At 49.1% G+C, this 22,803-nt stretch overlaps 1 protein-coding gene across 1 annotated transcript in view; it reads right to left on the reverse strand.

The window, feature by feature from the left end:
• The window catches only part of COL22A1 (collagen type XXII alpha 1 chain), a 297,548-nt gene that overhangs the window by 268,987 nt on the left and 5,758 nt on the right, over nt 1–22,803 (reverse strand). The gene's annotated exons all lie outside the window — the stretch shown is intronic.

Here is a 22,803-nt window from a genome sequence, read left to right on the forward strand (position 1 = left end):
AAGAAATGTCACCTTTGGAGCCCCCAGAGGGACAGCAATCCCTTTGGCTCTCACACTTACCTATTTCTATTCCAGTTACATTAAGAGGCCTTCTGCCCCAGCCTTGGCCTCCCAGACCCCATCAGATTCTAATGTCTTTCTCTTCTCCTAGAGATGGCTTGATAGAGGTGGTGGTGATTGTGATGGTGGTGATGGTGACGATGACGGTGATAGCAGTGGTGATGATGGAGGAGGTGGTGGTGATGGCAACAGTGGTAGCAATGGTGATGATGGTGATGAAGGAGGAGGTGACGGTGATAGTGGAAGGGGAGGATGGGTCTACTCAGGTATCCAGCAGTCAAGAGGCTGGCTCTCCTATCCACTTGCTGTGTGACCTTGCATGGCCTCCAGCATCCTTCTGGGTCTCAGCTTCCTCAATTATAAAATAATGAACTACCTCTCAGAATTTTGATAAGGATAGGATAAAAGAAAAGAAAAAATGTCCAATACGGTGCCTGGCACACAGAAGCTGATGCCCACATGGTGCTTATTATGTGACAACCATCTTTCAATTCACTTTGCATACATATCAATTAACTGAATCCTTCTAACAGCCCCATAAAGTGGCAATTCTCATGGCTATTGTTTGTTTGGAATAAATGAGGGAAATAAAGCACCAAGAGGTAAAGCCCCTTATCCAAAGTCACAGGATGGGTAGGCGACAGAGCCAGCATTTGATCTCAAGCAGCAGCAGTGTGGCTCCAGGGGCCCTGTATGCTCCTAGCTGCTGCCTGCTGGGCTGGGGCAGAGTGTTCTCAGCTCCTCATTTGAACATCTCCTCCCCATTCGAGTGCAGTGGGGCCTCTTGTGCATCGGAGCAGGAGCACCACAGCTTTCAAAGCCAGCTGGGAAACTCCCTGCCCAAAGCAATCCTTCCTTCTACTCACAACCCCTGTGCAGTGGCCCTTTTTGAATCTCCCCAGGAACAAGGAGCTTCCTACCTTCTGAGCAGGAAATGCCCTTGAGTTCTCTGAGCCAGGATTGTGCCCGGAAAGGATTTTATGAATCAGCCCAGCTTTACTCATTAGATTAGGGCTCCATGAACAACACTAATTCCTTCTCTGGAGGAGCCTCCACCCCACCCCCAGGCAGAGCTGCTTCAGCAACTTCACCTGTCCCCACCGACATAGCTTCTGATCTGTTCCCAAGCCACCCACTGTCAAGGGTGCGGGACAGTGGGTCCTTCAATCTGCTCCGGCCCTCCCTTCTGTGGAAGAAGAGGCCTTTGGAGCCATCACAGCTCAGGCTGACTTTGATTTTCTTAGAGGGAGACTTTAAACAAAGCAGGGGCAGGATGGAAGGAGCTCAGAGCTGGACAGGGGGACTGGGGTGGGGGACTTGCAGAAAAGGGGGCCATGCCTAGAGCTTTGGAGGGGGGCCTGCTCATTAGCAGCTCCAGAAGTTACTACAAATGGCAAAGGAATGAAGAGGGCATGGCAATTCTGCACCTGCCAGCTGTGCCTCTCACCCCGAGGCTCCCCTAGAGCAGTCAAGGTGTGGCCCTGTCACTGCACCTGTGTGTGAGCGCTCCCAGCAGACTCTGCGTGTCTCTGCATGTGTGTGCAGGGCTGCACTGTTCACTGTGTGAAACCATTAGGTGCATGTGCCCCGTGTGCATTTGTGTGTGAATGCTTTTGGGCGTTTCTACAGTGGGGGGTGCTAGCCTTGGAGGAACAGAGAGGGAGAGAAGCAGCGACAGCAAGAGAAAGAGAGGGAGAGAGACAGAGAGAGAGACAAAGAGAGAGGCAGCAAGAGAGACAGAGAGAGAAGCAGAGAAAGCAAGAGAAAAAAAGAGAGACAGAGAGACAGCAAGAGAGACAGAGTAGAGACAGCAAGAGAGAGGGACAGAGAGAGAGAGAGACAGAGAGAGACAGAGGCAGTGAGAGAGACACAGAGAGAGAGGAGTTTTTGTGTGGGCGGCCTGTGGGACACACTCCCAGGATGGCCCAGTGGGTCCCTTCTTGCCAGCGCCTTCTAGGGCATACTGCCAGGGACACATTCCTGACAAGGAAGAGGGCCCCAGCCTGGCAGACATGGAAAACCCCAGCCAACAGGCCCAGGGCTGGAGGCAGGGCCAGGCCTGCCCCGGGCTCCCAGTGACCTCTCTGGCTGCTCCCCTGCCCTGCTGGTGTGCCTGGGACAGCTGGGTGTTCACCTGTCCTGCATGTCCCCATCCCACTCTCCCTGACCCTGTGCCTGCCCCTCTTTCTTTGGTGAAAGGCCACCTTTGCCCCTCTGGTTCTCCCTGCTTGTCTCCTCCTGGCCTTGCTGTCCACATCCCCGTTTCCTCCCCTCTCCTCCAGGCTGAATCCGCCTGCACTCCTGCCTCTGCCCACGCTTGCCCCTACCTCTATCTGCTGACCCCATGCCCACCTCCAGCTTGCCACCTACCCACTCTCATCCTGCGCACCTCCTGCCCCAGAGATATTGGGCCCAGGTCCACCGCCACTGCTCGCACTCAGAGCCCACCCTCACCACAGCTCTGCCCCCACGGGCCCTAGATCTGGGGAGAAGCTTCAGAAGATGGACATGAGGACGGGTCAGTGCCAAGTAGGACTTCAGTGTGGCCCCTGGCATGACCACAACCTTCCATGCCCTGGCCAGACACAGCTTCGCCTGGACGTTCAAGGCTGACCTGACCCCTGAGGCAGATCCGTGCCCAGGCACCTATGGTCTCCCTATTTCACAGCAAGGCACCTGAGGCTTAGAGGGAATCAGCCAATCCTGGGGCCTGGAGCTGCTCCTGACTCTGCCCACCATGTCCAGGCCCCTCCTGCCCCTTGAATCTGCCACCCCATCCTGAAAATCTTGGGAGTGGGTGGAGAGGAACAACCACAAAAAGGGCAAAAGCTGAGCTGAGCTGTAAGGGGTCAACCAGGAACAGTGGTTCCCTCTGGAATCAATGTTCTGACAACACGGACTCAGCTTCAGGATCAGGAGAAAGTCTGAGTGACCCTGTGGTCCAGCTCCCCTGTTTTACAGATAAGGCATCAGATGTCAATAAGGAGGAGATGCCTCACGGTGCAGCTCCCACCAGACCGCGCCAGCACTGGGCCTCCTCCCCAGGCACTTGACCCAGCACCTCCTTCCCATAAACCCAAACCCATAGAGGTTGCCTGCTGAGGGGTATAGCCTAATGAGCTGCTCCTCCAGTTATAATTGGCTTTTACAGGAAAACTGGCCCTGGAATGACAGCACATGGCTTTGCCCTCTGTCTTTGATCAAACCTTTGACCCAAGGTCATGGCCCTGGGTGGTGATGTCATCAGTACAGTGTGAACTAACATCTCTTTAGGCTTCGTCCTTGCTGCCTCTGTTCTGTTTGCTCCTTAACAGAAAGAAAGCCTTGTGCTTTATGTGTGTGGCACCTCCAGCCTTTTCAGACCCTCCAAGGCTCACTCTGCTCAATTTTAGAACCAAAGGAAACTCTCAATATCTGCTCTTCAGGGTTCTAATGGGAACTGGAAGAGAGAAGGTGCATAGAGCACCAAGTTCAATGTGGAGGACTTCCAAGTCACACAGAGCACAGTCCTCCTGGAATTTTTTTTCTTTTTTCTTTCTTTTTTTTTTTTGTTTAGAGGCTGGGTCTTGCTTTATCATCCAGGCTGGAGTGCAGTGGTGCAATCACAGCTCACTGCAGCCTCAAACTCCTGGGCTCAAGTGATCCCCCGTTCTCAGCTTCCTGAGTAGCTGGAACTACAGGCACGTGCCCACCACGTCCAGCTTTCCCCTGGAGATTCTGACCATGGAACCTGAGGGTGCCAAGCAAAACATTTCCCCAAACCTAGTCAGTCCATTACCCTCCAAACCCTAAGCTTCTACAGGCTCAGAGAGGAGGAGTTGAAGATCCCCAGGGTCTTTATCACGCAGCGCTCGACCCCGGGTGAGAGGAAAAACCAAACAAAACAAAGCAAAACACCTCCCTGCTTCCCTACATGGATTGTGAATAGAAGGAGTTGCATAAAATCAAAGGAGTGGCACATTGCAAGAGTATCACGTCAATCCAGAGGAGGGCTGAAGAGGTATTTCACGCGGCCCCTGGAGAGGAGATAGGCCTTCCCTAGCAGAGGTCAGAGGAGAGAAGGTCAGAAACACCGTATGATGGGCCCCAGGAGGCTAAGCCTGCTCTCAGCATTGACCCTAAGTCACTCCATGTCTGTGGATAAACCATCTCCCTTCTCAGTCCCCAGAAAACAAGGGACTAGCCGAATGAGCCCAGAATGCCTCCTCACCCACATATCCTGCCTCTTTTAGTCTGTGGTTCTCAGGGAAGACATGCAAACAAGATAAGGTGTGATATATTTGTGCTACCTCCAGCCACGTTCTCTCCATTAGCACACAACCTGGGCATGTGGTCTGTGTCCAAACTCACACAGTCATGACCCCAAAACCAGTACCAGTGGCAAAGGCAGGCCACAGGAACAGGAGCATGGAGCCCCCAGGAAAGAGCAAGGGGTTGGGCTCAGCCCTCCACCTTGTCAGGTCCCCTGAACACCATGTAGAGGCAGATGGCAAGACCAGGACCCCTTCACTGGGCCTCAGGTCAGAGGGCAGAACTGGACGTGGCTGCCCATGGCCCTCCCTGGAAGGCTGGTGGAGGTGGGCTCCCGGAATGGGAACTGGTGCATCCCTGAGGCAGCTTTGGTGAGGCTGTGGGGAATGACAGCCAGATGTCCGTGAGGAACATCTGGCATCTGGTGCAGCCTTCCCAAGTACAAAACTAGCCATGAATCAGAGCTGTCCCTGCACACAGGGCTGAGGCCTGGAGAAGGCAAGTGAGGGGGTATAGCACACAATCTAGAGGTGGTGCCATCCCCCCCCCACACACTTACTCTCCTCCTTCCAGGGCACCCAATGGGGCGCTGTACCTCCCATTGTAGACTGAGGTCACCTCTGAGGATCTGCAGGCAAAGGGGCGTGGCCTCCCACCTTTGCATCCCTGCATGGCTGAGCCGCTACTGCATCCTGGGCTCTGCTACCCCTGCCATGCCCATCCCCACACCCTGAGAGTGAGGCTTTCACCTTCAGCTCCTCCAAGCAGCTCCCTTTCCATTTCCCCCTGGACGACTGAGAACAAGCTGCTCATTCTTTCCATCTTCCGTTTCCTCATCAGACCATTACTATGTGCTGTGCTCTCTGATCAGTTATCTGCTCACATTTCCCAACTAACCAGTCAACCCCTTCACCCACCCCACCCCGATCTTAAACCCTCTTTCCCTTCCCCTCTCTTCTCTACCCCACCTCTCTAGGTTTCTGCCAGCCTCCTGCTAGCTCACCCTCCTCCATCAGACCTCCACACATCACAAGATCTCTGGGCTCACCCTGGCTCTCTTCACTTCTTTTACCTTGATCTAGTCGATTTCTCATTCAGTTCTGTGTAAGAGGTACCCACACGTGTATCCCCTCTGTGGCAGAGCCGGGACTGGGCTAAGCCAGGGAGGGTCCAGAGGCACAGCGTAGAGACCTCACTCCAGGTGGCCACCCTGATGTTGCACCCAGACTAAGCGACCCAGCACCTCCTCAAATTGTGCTTCTCGCCCTCTCATCTTGCTCTGCTTCTCTGGATCTCAAGCTTTATTTGGATTTTCTATATGCATGACCTCAAAGCCACCAATGATACAATGAGTTCAAGACAACAACTCGCCGGGTGTGGGGACTCACGCTTGTAATCCCAGCACTTTGGGAGGCCAAAGCAAGTAAATTGCTTGAGCCCAGAAGTTGGAGACCAGCCTGGGCAATATAGTGAAACCCTATCTCTACCAAAAATGCAAACATTAGCATGGCATGCTGGTGCGTGCCTGTAGTCCCAGCTATTCCAGAGGCTGAGGTAGGAGGATTACCTGAGCCCGGGAGGTCAAGGCTGCAGTGAGCTATGATGGCACCACTACACTCCAGCCTGGGCAACGGAGCAAGACCCTGTCTCCAAAAACCAAAAAGACCACTCACTTTCTCCCGCACCACTGTACCTCTCTCCCTCTATTGCCCCCAAACTTTAAGTGCCATGAGGGTGGCTCTGCACCCAGGAGTTTGCTTTCCATCCATATGTTCTTTCTTCAGATACTACTGCGAACTTCCATCTCCACTGCCTCCCCTTTGGCTCTGCCCTGTCATCTCTCGTGCACCTCCCCAGATATGCTCAGCTCCTGCTGCCATCCCCCCACACCACCCCCAGGTCCTCATCTGTTTAGCGGAGATCCCAACCCCTTCTGCTGGTTTGCAAACTCCTCACACTACCAGCATCCTCAGCCCTGACCCAGGAGGCTGCACTTCCACAGGGCATCCATCACTCCTGCTGGGAACAGGGGCCTCGGGGGTCTTGGGTCCTAAGCAGACCAACTGGACCAAGGAGGTTAGAGCTCCACTTGCCACTTCCAAGCTCACATGAAGCTCATGGGACATGGGATCTGGCTTTCCCCACAGCTGCACAGAGGGACTGGGTACACAGCCTGGAACTACAGAGGGCTTAACACTCCTCAGGCTGGAATTTAACCAGCCAGAAACACAAGATAGCTGGCAAATCAGTTATCCACCCTGTCCCCTATCCAGGTAGACTATTCCAAGGGCACTCACTGCAGGGTGGCCTCTGTGCAATGCTGATGTCCTACAGGATTCAACGCACAGTGCTGCTTTCTGGGGCAGCTACTGCCATCTCTGTAACACTCTCTCTGTGCATGTTCCCAGGCCTCGCCTTCTTCCCCTCACTCTTGCTGCTTTGGGGTTGGACCTTACAATAAACAACAGAACAGAAACCCTGCCACAGGCACCTCTCACTTGGCCTAAGACTTTTCCCAGCTTCTCTCCTTGCCTCTGTGTCTCCTGGCCGCAACCTGCTTTCCACACAAAACAAAGTGAACTTAAAGCACAGTAAGGCAGTACTCCTCTCTTGCTCAGACTGCTCCACTGGGCGGAAGGGGATGTACAGTTTGTGAGAAATTCATCAAGCCGTACACTTAAGATGTGTTCAGCTATCTGGATGTTTTCTATCCTTCACTAAAAAGCTTAAAGTAGGCGGGGTGCGGTGGCTCACGCCTGGAATCCCAGCACTTTGGGAGGCCAAGATGGGCAGATCACTTGAGGTCAGGAGTTCAAGACCAGCCTGGCCAACATGTTGAAACCCTGTCTCTACGAAAGAAAGAAAGAAAGAAAGAAAAAGAAAGAAAGAAAGAAAGAAAGAAAGAAAGAAAGAAAGAAAGAAAGAAAGAAAGAAAGAAAGAAAGAAAGAAAGAAAGAAAGAAAGAGAAGAAAGAAAAGAAAGAAAATTAGTCGGGTGTGGTGGCACACGCCTGTAGTCCCAGCCACTCAGGAGGCTAAAGCAGGAGAATTGCTTGAACCCAGGAGGCGATGGTTGCAGTAAGCCAAGATAGTACCACTGCACTCCAGCCTGGAAGACAGAGCGAGACTCTGTCTCAAAATAAATACATAAATAAAGTTTGAAGTAAAACAAAGCAAAGTCTTCAATGGGTTGCCATTCAAATCACAATAGAACTCCAAATTCTTCCCGTGGCCACAACACCCTAGGGAAGTCGGCCTCTGTCCACGCCCCACTCCTGTCCTCCACCGCTTTTGTGTTTACTCCAGAAGCTGTGGGGCACTGGCTTCTGGAGGCTGGAGCTGAGGTCACTGCTGTCCCTTTATATAGAGTTTCCTCCACCCGGAGTGCCCTTTGCCTGGCTGTGTCCTCAGAGGGGTCCCTTAATTCCCTGACCCAAGCAGAACCCTTCTTCCTTTTTTCTTACCCTCCCACTGTTGTTTATGTCCTACAGAGCACTTATTATAACTTCCAGCTATAACAGTCAGCTATAATTTTAAGTGCTGTCTTTCCTCTTGTTTTTTCCCTTATATTAACTATTATACTACCTTGACCCATGCAGATACTATTTCTAGTAAGCCTTTAATCAATATTTCCTGAATCAATGAACAAAATGTTTGCAGCAAAAATACAAGGTGGTTTTTTTTGTTTGTTTTTGTTTTCATGTTTTCAGGTGAGGAAACTGAGTCAGAGAACGCTTGTAATGTCCTCAAGGACGCACGGGCATCAATCAGAGAGGAGGAGACTTGTGCCCAGCGCCCCCTGGTGCACTTTTCCTGTGTTAATGCATTGAATCTTCACAGTAATAGGTGGGCTTGTTCTACCCATTTCACAGATGCTGAAATTAAACACACAGAGGACCAGCCATAAGTAAAGAGGGGAGAGAGGGCAAACACAAGAATTCAAGCCCAGGTCTGTCAGTCTAAACTTCCAAGTGTTTAACCAGGATATAAACTGCTGGGTCTCAGGAGTTAAGATGTTTAAAAGATAAAATAAAGTCCTCTGCTGGCCCAGATTTTTAATGTTTCTCAGTGAAGGCTTACTGGCTCCCAGTTTCTTTCCTTGTAGATGCCTAAAGCCACTTGTGGCTTCCAAGCAGCAAAACCTTGTAGACCACGGAGTCTTAGACATGCCTCAACCCAGTCCCTGCTGCCCATCTAGTGACAGCATAGCACGTTGCACAGGCCGTTTGTTTTTTGACATTGAAATAATCTGTTGCTCGGTCAGAGTTCCCAATGAGACAATTCTACTCTTACCTCCCTGGTTGTGGACTGTGCTGTCAACTATACGTGACACAGTGAGGAGGGTAAGGAGCTGACTTCCAGCCTGGAAAACCATCCCAGTCCCATCTCTGCTCAGGGATAGTGTTGGGGGCCTGGGGTACATAGATCGAAGTCTCTGTGGTTCATTTTACCTACATCCCAGTCTACAAAGCAATAGCGCTGAGCAAGTCATCTTCACTCCCTAAGGGCACATTTCTGCATCAAGGGCTGCCAGGAAGGAGGGGTGAGAACGCAACACAGCAGTGAGTGCAGGGAGCCTGCAGGGCTCCGTGGCTGTGCTCTGCCTCCTGCAGTTTTACTTGACTGCTCTCCTGCCTTGTCTGGCCTCTGGTTAACCCCTCTCTAAAGTGGGCAATGTAGGAGGTAGTGAGGTGGAGTCTAGATTCACTTATGATAGATGATCTACAAATGCTCTCTCATTGAATCTTTGCAACATATCTATGGGGGAGATTTTTGCTTGCTGTTTTCCAGATTTCTGCCCAAATCCACACAGCGAACAGCAGAAAAGGGTTTACAACCTATGCCTATTGGATTTCACAAACTGTATTCTTTCAATTCCATTTGTTCCCCCTCCCCAGAAAAAAAAGAAACAGCAACGCCGTTCTTGGGCACAGAAGAGTTTAGGGCCTTCCTCTGGACCTCCTCCAGTTTTACTTCATCCCACAGAGGAAGAGGAGGGACCAGGGAACCATTCCCATTTGGACCCCATGCTCATCTTCTAGACCACACTTCAGGATCTGGACCTTGGACCTCCCCACCCAAACGATCTGAACCTGGCCCATTCTCCTTCTAAAGTACAGCCTCATTGTCCATCTGTATTCCTGAGGGTGGACTGGACCATTCCTGGGGTCTCCTGGGCCCAGGGGGCTTTAAGGGGCAGCTGTCTGTCAGGTTTGTGGACAGAGCTTGATCTTATATATCAGGAGGTCCTCACACATGCAGATGAAGCCGTCGTTGGCTCAAGACCAAGCAGGAGATACAAACAGAAGGAGGCCAGGCCGTGGACTGGGGCTGGGAGCCTGGGTGTGACTCTCCTTGGGCTACCATGATTTTGCATGTCACTTTAAAGAGTTCCAGGATGCTGAATTCAAACCCGCCTCCCAGGTTTTTGTGCAGGCAAATTCATCAAGTTAGAAGGAAAGAAGTGATTTTTCCAGGACACTTTTAAAATTTGATCTACAAGATATAAATAGGAGCTGCACATAGTATGTAAGCTTCCCTTTGTTGTCTTGCCCTAGGCTACTCTGGTTAGGGCTGATCTGAGGGCAGAGCCAGGTCCAGCCCAGACCTCTCAGCCCAGATGAGCAGAGGCAATGGATGGAGGTGCTCAGTTCCACATTCCAACCTCATCTCCAGCCAACACAGTCCTTCTCAGCTGGGAGGTGTTTCACACTCAGCCCAACCTGAGCACAGGCAGGAAAATGTCTTTCTATTCCCCAGATTTAGGGTCCAAGACAGAAAATGTCTTCAGTAGAAAACACACATGGCATTGGGTGCTCAGGGGAGCCAGAACTCACCTGCAGGGGGTCGTGGCACCCCAGGGCAGTGCCAATGAGCTCCTCTTATTACCTTCCACCCCTTCGGCCATTTATGTTTACATCTGTTGTTAGATTGGTGTAAATAAGAACCTATTATAAACAAATAGACATCCCATGTGTCTATGACAGAGCAAGCAAAATTGACTGGTTGGATTCCCAGAAAATGGAAGTAGACATTTCACAAGAGTAGACAGACACTCAAAATGCAGACAGAGTTTTAACAAAGTTTTTTTTTTTTTTCTGGGCAAGTACATGTAGATTGTTCCAGGGTAAGGGGCAAAAGGAAGTGGTCTTTATTGTCTTGAACATCCCTTTCTAGGTTTGGCTGTCTGTGTGTGTGCATCTGAGTATGTGTATATGAGTGGGGCTGTGTAGTATGTATGTGAGCACATGTGTGTCTGTGTATATGTTTGTATGCCTGTGTGTGAGTGTATGTGTGTGCCTTGTTTGTGTGTGTTTGTATGCATGTGTGTGTTTGTATGCCTGTGTGTGAGTGTATGTGTGTGTCTTGTTTATGTTTGTATGCATGTGTATGTGTATGTATGTTTGTATGCCTGTGTGTGAGTGTATGTGTGTGCCTTGTTTGTGTGTGTTTGTATGCATGTGTGTGTTTGTATGCCTGTGTGTGAGTGTATGTGTGTGTCTTGTTTGTGTATGTTTATATGCATGTGTGTGTTTGTATGCCTGTGTGTGAGTGTATGTGTGTGTCTTGTTTATGTTTGTATGCATGTGTATGTGTATGTATGTTTGTATGCCTGTGTGTGAGTGTACGTGTGTGTCTTGTTTGTGTATGTTTATATGCATGTGTGTGTTTGTATGCCTGTGTGTGAGTGTATGTGTGTGTCTTGTTTATGTTTGTATGCATGTGTATGTGTATGTATGTTTGTATGCCTGTGTGTGAGTATATGTGTGTGTATGTTTGTATGCCTGTGTGAGTGTATGTGTGTGTATGTATGCCTGTGTGTGAATGTGTTTGTGTTTGCATGCCTGTGTGTAAGTGTATGTGTATGTTTGTATGACTGTGTGTGATTGTATGTGAATGTTTGCATGCCTGTGTGTGTGTATATGTATGCCTGTGAGTGTATGTGTGTGTGTGTTTGTATGCCTGTATATGAGTGTATTGTGTGTGTGTCTGTATGCCTGTGTGTGAGTGTATGCGTGTGTATGTTTGTGTATGTTTGAATGTCTGTGTGTGTTTGTGTGTGTGTTTGCATGCCTGTGTGTGAGTGTAGTATGTGTATGTTTGCATGCCTGTGTGTGAGCGTAGTGTGTGTATGTTTGTATGTCTGTGAGTGTATGTGTGTGTATGTTTGTATGCCTACGTATGAGTGTATGTGTGTGCATATTTGTATGCCTGTGTGTGAGTGTATAGGTGTGTGTATGTTTGTGTATGTTTGTATGCCTCGTGTGAATGTATGTGTATGTTTGTATGCCTATGTGTGAGTGTGTGTGTGTGTTTGTATGCCTGTGTGTCTATCTGTGTATGTTTGTATGCCTGTGAGTGTGTTGATGTGTGTATGTTTGTATGACTGTGTGTGTGTTTGTGCATGTGTCTGTGTGGGGGTAAATTCAAAGAAAGCAGGGTCAACATAATCAAAAGGACAAAGACAGAACACATATCTTACAGCAAAACAAGTCACCTAAAACCTACAGCTTTTACACTTGTTTTCCTTCAGTCTTCCAGTAACTGCGAGGTTGTGTCAGAAGCATCACAATTAATCAACCACATTTCTTGGAAATCCCCAAGACATCGCATAACCCCACATCCCTACTCATTCTCTGACAAGTGTAAAACAATTTCTGCCAGGATAAGGTTAGCTGCAGGACATGAGAGGCACTCGGAAGTGCAGAATTCCTCTATGACTTTCATTACATATATGCACATTTATACAGAGACATGTATTTATATAGGGATTGTCTGTGTTTATGCATATGTCCTTTTACAACTAACTATTTAATTGTAGCCACTCTATATTTCATCTCTTTCTCAACTCAAAATGAAAACCCCCACGTGAAATGCAGAGTCTCCATGAGCTGAAGGCTTGGGCATGGCATGATCCTAGTCGATGAGATCGTCACACCTGTAAGGTGCAGTCTCCACTTTACTTGGGATGGCACCAAGGACAGAGTGAAGTGGCTGGCACAAGGCCCCATGGCCAGGCAGCATTGATTCATATCAAACCTCAAGCCAATTCTAGTTCCACTGGGACATGAATCTGTGTCCAAAACCTAGGAGGGTGTGATGCTTTTTGAGAATACATGGCTAACCCCTAACAATGGGAGGTAGGGAAGTATCTGTCATTAGATGTCACACAGAGTGGGCAGCTGGTCATGCATTTTGACCAAGACATGGAAGGGAAGAGAAGAGGGACCCTCTAAGAGGAGCCACACCACTCAGCACCCCAGGGAGGAAACTGAGGCCCCCACAAAATGTCCTAGCCAAGGGCACCTCAGGAGCTGGAGGCAGCAACTCCAGATTCTCAGTCATCACCTCAGAGTATATTATCAAATGTTGGCAAACTCCTGTAAAGGGCCAGATAGTAAACACTTTAGCCTTTGGACCATGCGGTCTCTGTCGTTACAACTCAACCTGCCATCCCAGTGTGACAGCAGCCATCAACAGTACGTTAACAAGTTGACATGGTTGTTGTCCAGTAACACAATTTGTAAAATTGGTTTCTGGCCAGTGATCTGGCCTTTGGGCTGTAGTTTGCTGTCCTCTGACTTCGACCATGTAGGGTCTTCTGCTCCTGAATGGACCAGTTCCCATACAGAACTCAAGACAGGTGAACTTCTCGACTCTGCCCAACTCCCTCCCTGTGACATGGTGCTCAGATACAGTCACGGTATTGCCAAGCACTTTGATTTGCGGCATGTTCTTTTTTATATAGACTTGCCATAAAAATATTAAGTAGGATAACAGTAAGAACCACAGTTAGAACCACAACTTGGTAACTATCTACCAGATTGGTAACTATCATTTCAGATTACAGACAAGGAAACCGAGGCTCAGAGAGGTGAAGTCCCTGACTGAGATCCCTGGCTGGCAGGTGGCAGATCTGGGATTCCACTCTAGCCCCACTGACATTAGACCACAAGTCTTAGAAATGACATGTGATAACAAGAGTTAACCTGTGATTTGCACTGATGTGCCAGGCTGCAGTGGGAGCATTTTATGTGTGTGTTCCCTCTGCTCTAGAGAGTAGGTAGTATTATTATTGTCTTTATTTATTTATTTATTTTGAGACGAAGTCTCACTCTGTCGCCAGGCTGGAGTTCAGTGGCACGATCTTGGCTCACCGCAACCTCTGCCTCCCTGGTTCAAGCAAGTTTTCTGCCTCAGCCTCCTGAGTAGCTGGGATTATAGGCACATGCAACCAAGCCCAGCTAATATTTGTATTTTTAGTACACATGGGGTTTCACCATGTTGGTCAGTATGGTCTCGATCTCCTGACCTCGTGATCTGCCCACCTCAGCATCCCAAAGTGCTGGGATTACAGGCGTGAGCCACCGCACCCGGCCTATTGTCTTTATTTTATGTGGAAAACTAAAGTTCAAAAGACTAATTTGTCAAAATAAACAAGAAAGCCTGGATTTCACTGAAGCTTTTAGACCTGAGTCCACCTGCTGAAGATGAGGTTATGAAATCACAGCCTCCGAGGAAGAGAGGAACGGATTCCAACCTCAGGCCTTCCCTGAGTTCTCATCCTGTGATCCTCTCATACATCCCAAGTCAGGGGTTCTCAAAGGGGGCAACATCACTTCCAAGGGGGGCACAATTCAGTTTGGGAAGGAGTGGGAGAGAATCTTAGATATCACAATAGCCTTAGGCCCTCCAAAGTGCTACCCTACCCAACAGCATACAGGGGTATATAATACATGTATGCTATTGCAGTTTCAGAGAAGGGGGATAGTTAGGGAAAAAGTATTTACAGAGGCTCCTTTGGGAGTAGATAACAATAATTTAAAAGTTGAGAAACACTGTGCCAAGTGAAAGATATTTAACTCGATCTTCTTCCTGAAAGTATATATACATAATAAATACACACACAAATACATCATGTGTGTAAATGTATACAGTAAGAGTCCACACTCAGGGCCATCACTGCACCAGCAGTTCCTCTGGTATTGACTCAATAGATCCTAACACACTACAAGGTAGAGAGTGTCAACATTGTCCTCCTCTTTTTTTTTTTGGAGATGGAGTCTCACTCTGTCGCCCAGGCTGGAGTGCAGTGGCACGATCTCGGCTCACTGTAACCTCCGCCTTCCAGGTTCAAGCAATTCTCCTGCTTCAGCTTCCTGAGCAGCTGGGATTATAGGCACCCGCCACCACGCCTGGCTAATTTTTGTATTTTTAGTAGAGATGGGGTTTCACCATATTGGTCAGGCTGATATCGAACTCCTGATCTCAGGTGATCCACCTGCCTCAGCCTCCAAAAGTGCTGGGATTACAGGCATGAGCCACGGTGCCCAGCCCAGCATCCTTTTCTTACAGATGAAGAGACCAGGCAGAGAAAGCTTATGGAACTGGCCTAAGATTAACAGAGAGGAAGCAGACAGAGTTGGGAGACCCAGCTGGGTGACCTGGCTCCAGAGGCTGTGGCTTAACCAGCTTCAGCCACTGGTGGAGCTATTTTGACTGTGGAAACCTCTTCTAGGAATCTACCTGCACGAATAACTCCCCAGGTGCATAAGGAGCTCAGTACAAGAACATCTCATATTGCATTGTCGCAAGAAACCATAACCTGGAAGCAAGATAAATTACCATCAATTTGGGAATGATTGAAGAGGTGATGGTGCAAGCTCCCCCAGCCAAAGGAGACCTGTGCCATTGAGAATGAGATGGACTGCACGCCCTGGTTTGAAATGCGCTGACAGCGAAGCACTTGTGTCACACAAGCTCCTTGCTTCTAATACGTGGGTCGTATAGTTTTAGGCAGAGGCAGGAGTCAGTGACATGAACCCAGTGGTTCTAGCGGTCATCTCCAGGCTTAGGTCTGGCTGGGCAGAGTTGGAAGGCTATTCTTCTTCCTTGAAGGACATACATTTAGAATAAATGATGAGGGAGTTTTAGTTTTCCATCATTTTCAGTAATTTTCACATAAAATTTCACAGCACATAATCATAATTAAGTCATTCAATCACGATTTCTATTTGGTGACCTCAGTCCTAATAAGCCTCCCAAGAGGAACTCCTGGTGACCTGCAGCTGGAGGGCGGGGCCCGGACTGACTGACTTCTTGAGGCTGACATGGTCCCAAGTGCCAGGCCACAGACCTCTACGTGGCGGCTCCAAACCCACAACCCACACTGCTGCCCATCCCTCCCAGCCTTCAGGTCCACCCAGAGGGAACAGCTGGGTGGGTCACTTTGTGGTCACATACATGTTCCCGGATGTGTGTGTGGTGTGTGTGATATATGTGCTGCATGTGTGTGAGTAGTGTGTATATGTGTGGGAGGTGTTATGTGCCTGGTGTGTGTGTATGTAGAGGGTGGCACATGGGGCCATATGTGGAGTATTATGTATGTGGGCACATGGATACAATATGCATGTGTGTGTGATGTGTGTGCATGTGGTGTGCGTGGAGCGTGTGTGTGGTCTGTGTTTGTGTGGAAGGTCTTATGTGCATGGGGTGCCTGTGTGTGTGTGTGGAGGGTTGAGTACATGGCCAACGGTGTGTGGAGCTGTGTACGTTGTATGTAGGTAGGTGGGTGGGTGCATCTGTGGTGTCTGTATGGGTGCTGTTTGTATATATGGTGTGTGTGAATTGTGTGTGTATGTGGTGTATAGCATGTGTATATAGAATGTGAGCTGTATACATGTGGTGTGTGGTGTGTAGTGTGTATGTGGTGTGTGTGTGCTGTGTGTGGCCTATGTGCAGTGTGTGTGGTACGCATGGTTTGTGTTTCTGTGGGGGGTGTGTGCTATATATAGTGTGCAGTGTGTGTGGTGTGCATAGGTGAATGGGTGTGTATGTGAAGTGTGTGTATGTGGGGAGTGTGGCGTGTGTGGTGTGTGTGCACATGTGCCTATATATAGTGTGTATGTGGTGCATGTGGTGTGCAGGGTGCACATGGTGTTTGTGTATGTGTTCATGTATGTGTGTGATGTGTATACGGAGTGTCTGGTATACATAGTGTGTTCATGTGCAGCGTGCAAAACGTGTATTTGCATGTGGTGTGTGGTTCATATCTATGTGGCATGTGTGTGGTATGTGTGGTGTGCATAGTGTTTGTGTATGTGTGTATGCATGTAGCATGCATGGTGTGTGTGGTATGTGTAGTGTGGAGAGTGTGTGTGGTGTGTGCATATGTGGGTGTGGTTTGCGAGGGGTGTGTGTGTATGTGCTTCTATCTAGGGTGTGTGATGTGCCTAGTACGCATGGTGTTTGTGTGTAGGGGTGTGTGTGAGTGGGGTATGGTGCACCCTGAGTTTACCGTGGAGTCTCAGGCCAGGCAGAGGGATGTGGGGACAGAGGTGGGAGTGTGGCCTGGAAGGCACGGTCACAGGGGGTGATGCCACCAGCAGGGCCATGCCCACTTTGATTCCTGTACAACACTCCTGTTTAGAGGGAGTCAGTGCCTAGAATTTCCCAGGCCAGACATGCCACCCAGACTTGCCAACAGCCAGCCTCCCTGCCGTCCCCTGGGACATGTGTGGCTGTGTCTTCAAAGGGAAAGATAATTGCAGGGGCTCTGAGGTAGGCCCTCTTCCCGCTGAGGGAAGACTCAGAGCTGCCCCCTGGATGCCCCTCCGAGCTGTGTGAACAGGGAAAGGTAAGCCACATGGCTGAGGCTCCAGTCCTGCCTCCTACAGATGGGAACAGTCCCGCTCTCCTGCTAAGCACTGTTGGCTGCCACCCCACCTCCACCCCAGCCACTGGGCTCCTCCATCATGTGGAGTCCACCCCCATTCAGTCCCTTTGCGGTCCCTGTTCCCCAGGCCTGGAACTCAGCCTGTCAATCTTGGCTTGCACAGTTGTTTCACACCATTCCAAGATCAAGGCAACTTTTCTCTCCTCCAAAAGACCCAGTTCCCTGGGTTTCTCAGCTTTGAAGCACTTATCACCACATGAAATGACCTCATCCATCACTTGATGGACTGCCCCTCTCCTTTCCCTTCTGGAAAGTGTCACCCTAAAAGTGGGATCATATATGTTGCATACCCCTGTAACTCTCACACTTCAGAACAGTATCTGAAAGACAACCGAAGCTCAATGAATAGGCATTGAAAAAATAAGTCAATAATACGTATAAAGAGGGGGTAAAAGCATCCAGTGCTGTGAGATATTACCTATAAATGTTTATTTAGTCCATTCCCAACTATATACATAAGTTGTATTATTTACTAAAGGTGTTTTGAACTACAGAAAGAAAAAATGTGCACAATAGATTTTTAAGTGAACCTCATAATGAATTTATTTGAAAGGTTAAGTGCTCTGCCTGCTAACTACAACAGAAAGCAAAGGAGAGCCCCTCCATCAGTGTCAGCACCCACCCGCTAGACTAATCTCCCTGATCATGGCCACAAACCCGTCTGCAAGGAGGAACTGACTCCACATCACAGGTAACTGAGACGCAGGGGGCTAAGTCAACCGCACAGAATGACACTCTCATCAAAATGCAGAGCTGGAGTTTCAATGCTGACATTTTCCCAGGGAGAACCACAGGTGAACAATAAAATGGGAAAATTAATCTCCTCACACAAAAGAAGCCTCGCTCTACTCCCAGCCTCAGTCGTATTGGCAAGTGTAAGCACCCAGGAGTCAAAACTCTCATTAAACAAGAATAGAGCTAACTATGAACATATTCACAACAGGGTGGGAGAGGGGAGGGGATGACCACACATCCGGAGAGAGAAAACACCACGGGAGCATGGGAGAGGCTCCTTCTTTGCGTTAATCCAGACCAACATCTCAGCCCAAAAGTCCAAGCGCAAAAGACAGGATGCAGCAAGGGACTCCCTGGCTGTGGGGACAGGAGAGAGAGGACCACCATAGCATGCCCCCAAAATAGAAGTAGGTGGAGGCTTTCTCGGCCGTCGCCAGCTGGCATTCCACAGGCTCACTTACAGTGACCCGATAAGCTATATAAAGCTCGTTTTGTGGCCACGACAAAGCCTGGGTGGAGAAAACTCTTAATTATAGCCGATGCTCTGGGGCTGGCCTTGTCCTCGGCCTCCACCCCACACACTGCAGGAAGCTGAGGCTGAGATTGCATCCCCCGGGAGCCTCTGTCAGGCGATGGAGAAGCAGGAGTTGATGCCATGACACAGAGGCACTTCCATGGCCACCAGCATCATGGCAGACCTTAGGGAAGGCCACCGGGGAGGTCAGGCCACTAGGGAGGCCAGAGATGATGCCTGAAATGTGCCTGTAATAACACTGGCCACGTGTTACTGTTGTTACTGTTGTTATTCCACTCCTCAGTCTGCTGATACTTGTTTTCATTTGTAAAATGGGAATAATGATTTTTTTTCAAGTTCGTTTCAGTCATTCATTCAACAAACAGCCACTGGCCACCAGGTCTGAGCCACATCTGTTCTAGACACTGTGTAGTTTGATTATTAGATATGCAGTAAGATTCCAGAAGGATGGTTGAAAGCACTCACTGTTAGGCAGTAGGTTCTGACCAAAGAAAGACTTCCACACCTGTCCCCTGCAATCCTGGACAGGCCACTCAGCCCCTGTGTGCCTCTGCGCCATCAACCATAAAACAGCCAGCCTGCCTTTTCTAAATCTGCACCAGCCTTCAAAATCTAACCATTTGTCTCTGTTCACCAAAGTGTGAACACATTCAATATTTCCACTATTGTTGGCTATAATTTCAGATTTGCTTCATGTTCTTATTCTTTTCTTTGGCGGGGGTGGGGTGGGGAGTGAAATAGATCATTGCCCATGAACTTCTAATGTGCACATCACAACAGCAAGCACAGAATTAACTGTCAGGCCACTGCCCTTGATTTCCTTTAAACAATATTTAGGAGCTCATCCTACATACTAGTCTCTGCTCTAAGCACTGAGGTACCACAAGGAACAGCCTTTGCCCTTGTGAAGCTTATATGCTTGTGTGTGAAGATACACTAGGCAAGTAAACTAATGCATATATAAAATTACACACTCTGTTGTGTAATTGTCTGCCATTTTCCTGCTGCCCCAAGTAGACAAGAGTTTCCCTTTCAAGGACAAAGAGGATGCCAGATTCACTACTGCATCATGGACACCTGGCCTGTGTCCAGCACAGAGGAATCACTCAATGTGCTTGAATGAATGAATGAATGAATGAATGAAGTGAATGTTTACTACAATGCATGACTGTTAATGAAGGAATGGATAAATGAGATTGAATCAAATGGCTGTTTTAATGCATGATTATTGAATGAATGAATGAGTTGGATCTAACTGAATGATTACTACATCAAAAAAAAATCCTGATATTTTTAGTCTACCATTTTCCAGCTCATCAATAAGTGGCCCGTATTGAGACTAGTTCCTCCTCAGGCTGTTAAGTCTCCCACAGGCATCCTCTGTGTACCAAGAGATTTCTGGTGTTCAAATTCTGCCATGCTCCCTGATTCAATCGCACTAGCTGCTTTCCAATATGTTACTATTAGCTCTTTTATTTTGTTTTGCTTTGTTTCTAATTGAAGCAATTGTAAGGGGATTTCATTTCGTTTGTAGCCAGAATAGACCAGGCCCTCTTCATCTCACAGCTGTATTTACAAAAACTGATTCCCTTTAGATGACTGAGCATTCACTTAAATCTTACATCTATTTTAGGATTTTGGAGAAGCCCTGTCTTCACAGAATCCATGAGCTTTTCCTGACGAGATCAGGGCGGACGTGTGTTCTGGGCTGGCCTGCGTAGGTTTCCCTTTCTCTTGGTAACAGCTCACTGGTTTTCCTTCATGTATCAAATCCCTTTCCTTGAGGGAGCTGGGCTAGGAACTAACTTCACTCCCAAATGTTAAACAAGGGCTTGTGACAGGCCCAAAATATTCAACCTATTTCCACTCCCAGACTAGTGATTGGTGTAGGGACAGTTACATGACCTACCCTAGTCCAATGAGACTGAGCGCCAGGCCTGCTGGGTAATAGTCTCTTCTCCTCCCGGGTTTGCAGGCAGACATGGCTCTGAGATTCACTGAGAGGTGTCTTGCCATGGTGTCCCCAGGTTGCCCTCCCATGTCCATTCTCTCCCTCTGCCCTGCCCATAGCCCAGGAGGCCAGCCACTGTGACTGCATCACTTGGCCTTGCTTGCCAGGCTAGTGGAAGGAGCAGCCATGCAAGAGCAGATAAGGGGCAGGGGCTTCTTTCTTGCTCCCTCTCTGCCTGTGTGTTGTGGTCTGACAAGAGAACTGTACGCCTTCATGACTAAGGGTCCTACAGGGCCACCCAATCTCAGCCCTCATGGACTCTAGTGACACACTCCATCCCTTCTCAGCTGGCTTCTCCCATCACTAGTTCGTGCGTACCTCAGTATCCCTTGTTGATCTCACCCTCCTCTAAATAAACCCTTCATCAGAGTCTCTTCACTGAAACCCATTTACCAGTATAATTCTGATACATAAGTCAAGCCAAGAACAGAGTTAACACCAAGACAGAGGAACCCGGAAACGGAGAGTGGAATGAATGGATCGAGGTTTTATCGCTTGAAGCTGCCTGACCTCTGGTATTTCAATTGAAAGTCCCAATATTAACAAATTTGCTTTACCAAGGTCAGTGATGGTGAAGCCCATGTTCTGGAGGCACGGGGGAGAGGCCTGGAGTCTGAAGGCCTGGGTTCTGCTCCCACCCCTGGTGTCTATTAACTGTGCGGTACATCCCAGGGACTTGACCTCTCTGGGGTTGTCTCTGCCATTCTCAGAGCCATCCCTGGGCATGAAGGAGCTTCAAAGTCTAGAGTTGTCTCTGCTGAGATCCAGAACCACTCTGAACCAAAACTGTCAGGACGGCAAAAACAAACAAACAAACAAAAAACAGTGGGAAGGATCTGGAAGTAACCTGGTTTCCCAGCACTCTGCATCAAGGGGTTCTGGATTCTGGAATGACAGGTAGAATTCATTGTTCCTGAGCTACCACATTGAATTTCTACTTCTTAGCTGGGGCTGTGACCCTGTGCCTAGATCTTACCTGCACAGATTTCTGATTCATCCAGTACGCACCTGGATCAATCCCATAGCTCCAGCCCTGCCTGGGCTGTCTCCTGTCACTCCTCTTTCCCCACCTGACCCATCCCCTCTCGGGCCTACAACTGAGGGCCCAACATGCCTTGAAGCTGTGCCTTCCATGATCTCAGCATCCTGTGTGCTCTTATCTATACAAAAGACAGAATCCTTATCCTATGAGGTTGTGATACGGGTCAGTGAAGTCACTTATGGAAAGTCCACAGCCAATGCCTTGCATACTCTAGGGTAGATTACCTTCACTTAGCCTTCTGGGCATCGATTTCCACCTCTGTAACATGGGCCAAGTCATCAATGCTGGATCTCTCCTGAACCACAGTTCTCTGAATTTCTCCAGCAGTCTTGTGAAAGGCCTCCCTTTGTCCTGCTGTTCAGTCACATTCCATTCCCCACAGAGATCTGACCATGTCGCACCCCTGCATAAACCCTCCAGCATGTCCTCACCTTAGCACACAAGGGCCCCCTTTATGGGGACCCTGACAATCTGGCAACACCCAGCAGCCCTAATCCCCTCCTTTTCCCCAGCTGCATGGGCCCATCATGGTTCACTGACCATGTCATGGCATCCCTTAATCCCACTCCATCTCATCCTTCTCAATCCCATGCAGTTCATGCTCCTGCTCTAAATAACCTAAGCACCACTTCGTCCAGGGAGCCCTCCCTCATTCTCTGTATCCTCACACATACCATAGTCACACATGGACCTGGCTGCCTGTGCCTTTATTCAAGTTTACCTGCACAGTACCATATTCCCTTTTATGTGTCTTTCCTGCTTTCTAGACTATGAGCACCCTGAGAATGGGTGCTGTGTCTTATCTTTTTCTGTAGCCCCAGAAATCAGCACAAGGTCACACAAAAAAGTAGATAAGTATCTGATAAGTATCTGTTGAAGAAATAAGTGGAGATTAAAAGAGCCAACACAGAGAAAAGGGTCATACTGTGGTACAGCAGCCTAGAGCCACCCCAGTTTCAGAAATGGTTTAGCTGTGTTCTCACTGGGCTGCAAGCCAGGCACAGCCTCAGGATCAGGCCGCTGCCTCCCCTGCTGAGTCACACCCAGCTGCTCACACCGCCAGCACTTTCCATGCTGCCCCAGCCCCCCAAGGCTTTCCCTGCCCCTGGCCAACGTATAACCCACGGCTTCCCAGTCAGGGGTTGTTCAGTCCCCTGCAGTAATCAGAAAGACAGAGGCTGAGGCTCCACACTCCACCTGACCAGCTTCAAAGCACAGCTCCTGCTAGGCCTGGAGGAGAAGGTTACTCAGCACCCACTGTGACCCAAGAAGGACAAATGTCACCCCAATGCAATAGGCAGAGGCAGAAGCTGGAGACAGTATGGAACATGAGAAACCCACTTCACCCTTCCTGTCCTGGGGAGGGGGCTGTCCTCAGAATGACCCCCACTAAATCCCGGAGGTCAGGCTTCCAGGTCAGAGCCCTGGGGACCA

Source organism: Theropithecus gelada, chromosome 8 (genome assembly GCF_003255815.1).
Source record: "Theropithecus gelada isolate Dixy chromosome 8, Tgel_1.0, whole genome shotgun sequence".
NCBI lineage: Eukaryota > Metazoa > Chordata > Mammalia > Primates > Cercopithecidae > Theropithecus > Theropithecus gelada.